We start from the raw sequence: 6,000 nt of genomic DNA, 5'->3' as shown, positions 1-6,000 counted from the left end.
TCAGGCTCTGTGCTAACAGCTCAGAGCCTGGAGCCTGCTTCAGATTCTATGTCTTCTTCTCTCTCCCCCTCCCCCACTCATGCTCACACGTGCTCTCTCTCTCTCTTTCTCAAAAATAAACAAACATTTAAAAAAAATAAATTTTAGTTGGATTTGAGAGCTAAATGTAAAATCAAAATTAGGCAAGTATTAGAGAAGATTTAGTAGAACATAAATAACGTAAAATAATCTTCAAGCTTTATTGTAACTTCCACAGTAAAAGAGAAATCACATGTCACAGATTATGTCAAAGTAGATAGAAAAAAGATAAAACCCAGATAAAGAACCAGAAGGATCTATATCAACAGGCTGGGTGGTTACTTCTAAAACCACCCAAACGTCCAGCAGGAGAAACATGGTTAAAACATTAATAAGATTCCCTAAGAGCGATATTATTCACCATGAAATAAGAATTAAGCACATCTGTATTTATTTGCATTGCATGACGTCCGGGACATTTTGTCAGTGATGGACGGCAGCTACACTTGTGGTGAGCAGAGTTGTTGCATCACTAGGCTGTGCACCTGAAACTGATGTAACATCATGTGTCAGCTAGACTCAAAAAAAAAGAAAGAAAGAAAGAAAAAAGACAAGTCACCAAGCAATGTGTATACATAGATGTGCCTCTATTTACACGTAAAACCATAGGAAAAGCCACAAAGCCACGTGAAAGAGAAGGATATATAACAGTCGTAAAGAGTGATGGCCTTTCAGGGTGGAGAAAGGTCTGGACTGGAAGTTGAGTTCTGGGCTGGTCCCTCCTCAGCGCCACCCTCTAGAACTTTCTGTGAAGGGAATGGTTCTGTGCCCATGCTGGCCATGGCCATGAGTGACATGTGGCTGTGAACAACCGAGGAAATGAATCTTTAATTTTACTTCTTGTTTAATTTAAGTAGCTGTGTGTGACTAGTGGCTATGGTGGGTGTTGCCCATTGATTCCATGTACTTTTATTTGGAAAAAAATGTGTCTTTTAAACAAAAAAATACCCGTGTTATGGTTTAGGTTACACTGTGATAATAAACTGCTCTGAATTTTTTAAAAATGGAAATTAGAAAGTATATTCAGCAGAATCACATATACCTAAGGAAAACTGACAATAGGTGAGGGGCGCCTGGGTGGCTCAGTCGGGTAAGCATCCAACTTTGACTCAGGTCATGATCTCACGCTTTGTGGGTTCAAGTCCCCTATCGGGCTCTGTGCTGACAGCTGGGAGCCAGGAGCCTGCTTTAGATTCTGTGTCTCCCTCTCTCTGCCCCTACCCCACTCGCACTCTGTCTCTATCTCTCTCTCAAAAATAAACAAATATTTTTTAAAAATTAAAAAAAAAAAAGAAAAGTGACAGTAATTGAGATAGTTTGTCCTGGGATAAAAGGATGAAATGTGGTTATAATTTTGTTTTCATACAGGTTTGCTGTTTCCAGGGATACGCATATAATATTAGAAATTTATACCGATTCCCATCAGCTAAGGGGCAGCAGGACGAGTGAGGTCCCCTATTTAGCTGACATAAGGGGACCATGTGCCATGGGAGCCGGGTGACAGGTGACAGGGCAGGGCCGATGCTCTTCAGTGACTGGGAGGTGGGGCTGGCAGCGGTCACAGAGTGGTCTTGGAGGTGATTGGCCGGGTCCTGTAAACTGTCAGGAGAGTCAGTGACCTTATCTTGAGAACGTGAATCTGGTGTCAGATCGGCTTACGTGCCATCTTCCCTTCCACGGTTAGAGAGCGTTTTGGGGAAGAACCACCAGTAACCGGGTGGCGGATGACAGGCTCTGTTCCGACAGTGAGTAAGCCCTTTGAGAACGTGAACACTTAGCTGTGTCTGGTTTCCTCGTGGGGACCATGGGGCTGTGCTGGACGACCTCCCAGAAACAGAGGCACGCTCACTCTTCCTCCTTGTTCTTGGACCCGTGACTCCTTTACGACATGCCTACTTGGTATTTTTAAAATAGCGATCAGCCTGTAGAAGCTTTTGCTTAGAGTCTGTTTCCGATTTTTCTGTTTGAAGGAAGGCTGAGTTGAGAGGGGAGGGATGCTAGATCTCTTCTCACTTCCTCTTGCTCAGGGCAAGGCCCGGCTGACCACGTGGGGCTCATGTGTCCATGACAGAAGCCTTGTACCCGGCACAGAATGAGCAGAGCTGTCCAGAGGGGTAGCTGCAGAGCACAGGTTCTTTCTCAAAAATCCTCCCCTGGGGACACCAAGCTCGGGGGAGAGGGGTGGACCGTGTTTTACTTCATCTCGTTTATTTATTTATTTTTTTTGTGGCAAGAGAATATGCTTTGAAAAGATGGCCCCTCATCAGATCATTTCCGGAACCTTCTCTAGCAAGCTCACCTTTTCTTGCTGGCAGCTCTGTTGTGCAGAGTGTGGCCCCAGCACACCACATGTTGTTTTCTTGGGGAGCCAGAGTCATCACCAGAGGGCAGGGGAGAAGCTGACTTCATGTGTGCACAGGGAGGAAGGGTGTGCCGTGCAGGGTGCAGGAGCATACACCCGCTTTGTGGTCCAGGCTCCAGAGGTCAGTGGCCCCATGCACTCAGCGTCCACCCAATGCCACTGAGCTCTCTTGGATGAACTCCTTATGTCACAGATCCCGGGGATCAAATGTTGAACTTGAGGAACAGTCCTGACCCAGTAAGTAGGAAGGTGGGATTAGAGCATTGGGGCTCAGCAGGAAGACAGAATACGTGCCCTCCAGCTTCCCCACACAGCTCCCTGCATTTGAGCACCTGCTCAGCTGTTGCCCGAAGCCAGCCCTCCCTTTGGGTCCTTGAGTTCCGAATAGGTTCCCTTTGTGCTGTAGCTGTAGGACGCGATGGGCTCGCTGGTCCTGACCTTGGGTGCAGCTCTTTTGACCAGAGTCCTCTGCTCCCGTGGCTGCGAGGAGGTCACCACAACAGTTGTTCGTGACTTGGTGTTAAGAAGCTGGAGCTGTGATCTCACGCGATCAAAGTCGCTGGCCCTCTGAGCCTCCACGTTCACATAGCGGGCTGACCCCTCCTGGCCTCGTGCACTCAGACCTGCCATGGGCACAAGGAGGTTCCAGGGCAGCGGTCACCTCCTGGGACTGCTGGGCACTGCCCAAGGCCAGTCTCCAGGGAGCCAGGCAGGCACAAGGCTGCAGGGCACAGGCCGTGGAGGGAGAAAATGCCCGTCTGTGGGCTGGGGGCCCTGCGCCCCCACCTGTCCGCCTCCAGCGTCTGTATTTCTGCTTCAGGTCACAAGGGGTCAGGGGGAGTCTGGGGCAGATGCTCTCTGACCTTGGTCTTCTGAGTGTAGCGGGGAGACCATAAGTGAGGACTCAAGGGTGTGACTGCACGGAAGGCTCCAGATACGGACACTTGGGGTCGACTTCTTCCACCCCGAGTGCCTCTTGTTTGCTCCGTAACCACATGCTATCTCCAGGAAGCGAATTCTTCTCTGTGATTGAGAAAGTAAGAAGGTGGCGTCAGCACACCTTCTATCAAGAAACTATGTGCCCCTCTCCCCCCTGCAGTCCCACGTGCTGGTGCCACTGGCATTGCCGTGTGGAAGCCCATGCCTCCTCCCAGCCCGCAAGGCTTGTGCTGCAGGAGAAGCAACCCCGAGAGCATCATCCATCTGCCAGCAGTCATACCTGCACTGGGCTGTCATCCCTGTGCTGGGCAGTCATCCCTGTGCTGGGCGGTCATCCCTGTATTGGATGGTCATCCCTGTGCTGGGCAGTCATCCCTGTGCTGGGCGGTCATCCCTGCACCAGGCGGTCATCCCTATACCAGAAGGTCATCCCTCCACCGAGCAGTCATCCCTGTACTGGGTGGTCATCCCTGTGCCGGGCAGTCATCCCTGTACTGGGTGGTCATCCCTGTACCAGAAGGTCATCCCTGTGCTGGGCAGTCATCCCTGTACTGGGTGGTCATCCCTGTACCGGAAGGTCATCCCTGTGCTGGGCAGTCATCCCTGTACTGGGTGGTCATCCCTGTACCAGAAGGTCATCCCTGTGCCGGGCAGTCATCCCTGTACTGGGTGGTCATCCCTGTACCAGAAGGTCATCCCTGTGCTGGGCAGTCATCCCTGTACTGGGTGGTCATCCCTGTACCAGAAGGTCATCCCTGCACCAGACGGTCATCCCTGCACCAGGCAGTCATCCCTGTACCAGGCAGTCATCCCTGAACTGGGTGGTCATCCCTGTACCGGACGGTCATCCCTGCGCTGGGCAGTCATCCCTGTACCAGATGATCATCCCTGTAATGGACGGTCATCCCTGTACCAGGCAGTCATCCCTGTGCTGGGCAGTCATCCCTGTATTGGGTGGTCATCCCTGTGCTGGGCAGTCATCCCTGTACCGGGCGGTCATCCCTGTGCTGGGCAGTCATCCCTGTATTGGGTGGTCATCCCTGCACCAGATAGTCATCCCCCTGCGAGGCAGTCATCCCCGTGCCAGGCAGTCATCCCTTCTCTGGGCGGTCATCCCTCTGCGGGGCAGTCATCCCTCCTCTGGGCAGTCATCCGTCTGCCGGGCATGCAGGTGCCCTGCCAGTCTTCCCGCCTGCTCTAGGATGTGGCTCTACAGGTACCTTCCCACCTAACCAGCCCCGGGTGGTACAGCATCAACCACATCTCTTTCCCGTGTCTGACGCCGGGGCAGCTGGGGCCATCCTGGCCCTGGAGGCGCTGCCCCATCCGGAGCCGGCCAGGCATACCGAGCGTCGACTGTCCCAGGAGCACACTTTTCAAATACAAACCAACACACCCAGAGCCCACAACCACCACTTCCTCTTTCAGCCCTCACGGTCTGGGCCAGTACCCCCCTGACCTTGTCACCCCAGGGCCAGGCACCAGACGTCTAGGATAGCCCAGAGCCCACTGATGTTGTTCAGACTCGCGATCCAAGCCTGCTTCTGCTACCTGCTGGGTTCCTTCCTGTGGAAACCACAGTATGGTTCTGGTCATGCATCTGCTCACTCCCTCTGTGGCCTGACTGGCCCTGGTGCTCCTCCACGTGGCCCTGCGTGGTTGGCATGTGCCCTCCTCTCCAGTGGAGGTCAACTCCTGAGCTGCTGGCCTCACCTCATCTCCAGTTTTCTGTTCATACTCTACTGAAACACGGATGCAGAGACCAGGTCCTCATGCAGATTCCAAGTTCCAACCCTACTTCCTGGGAGGCTCACAGTCCTACATCTTGTGTCTTAAGGCTCCAAACAGCAGAATGTCTCAAGTGAGTGGGAAGATGTTGTTTGTTCTTTCCATGTTTCTTTGGCCCAGGAGATACACATCAGCTCGGAGTCTGGGTATGGACTTGTTTATTATTCTTGGAAGAATAAGGACAGAGGAGGCAAATCTTGCATCAGCGAGCCTGTCCCCGGAGAGCCGTTAGGTTGGCGGTAGCCCCACGAGCAGGCCAGCTTGTGGAGGGGACAGCTGACCCCGGTGCACCCTGGACATGCCCCTTCAGGAAGGGGAGCAAGGCAGGGAGCCGTGCCGGGATCGGAACCAGCTGGTGCGGGTGCTCCTGCCCTCGGGGACATGACCCGCTGGCCCCCACACAGCCCCAAACCAACTGCACTCAGTCCTCCTGGAGGGGGTTTCTGCTTCACTCGCCCCATTTCAGAAAGTCAGGATTTAAGAGGATAAAGTTCAAATGTGCACCAGCCAGGCCTGTCAGCTTCTTTCCACACATCATCTAAGCCCACAGCAATCATAAACTTGTATGAACTTCCAGGGACGGAGCCCAGATGAAGTCCCCCAGCCCCCCTCAATCACATATTTTTCCTTTGTTAGTACAGCCGCTGCATTTTGCATTTTTATTACCCAGTTTCCAAACACCACCAACATTCAAGCAAGCAAACTTCCAAAAGACATCTGAGAGGATGTTGACTTGGGAGTGACACCAAAAGGCAGCAGATCAAATGCCAAAAAGCTGGCCTTGGTGTCGTCACTTGCGGCCATGTCATGGACTTGGAGAGAGAGGGTGGATT

General features: G+C 52.5%; 1 long non-coding RNA gene across 1 annotated transcript; it reads right to left on the bottom strand.

Annotated features, from left to right (window-relative positions):
* Positions 1-215: 215 nt before the first annotated feature.
* LOC131492183 (uncharacterized) lies at positions 216-5,221 on the bottom strand. The gene is made up of 2 exons (XR_009251919.1): positions 4,931-5,221; positions 216-3,463 (listed from the first exon to the last, which is right to left on the bottom strand). It is a non-coding gene; the product is annotated as an uncharacterized LOC131492183 (long non-coding RNA).
* Positions 5,222-6,000: the final 779 nt, after the last annotated feature.

The sequence above is a fragment of the Neofelis nebulosa genome, chromosome 12 (assembly GCF_028018385.1).
Source record: "Neofelis nebulosa isolate mNeoNeb1 chromosome 12, mNeoNeb1.pri, whole genome shotgun sequence".
NCBI lineage: Eukaryota > Metazoa > Chordata > Mammalia > Carnivora > Felidae > Neofelis > Neofelis nebulosa.
The sequence above is the reverse complement of the archived record's forward strand: the minus strand, read 5'-3'. Positions and strand labels throughout refer to the sequence as shown.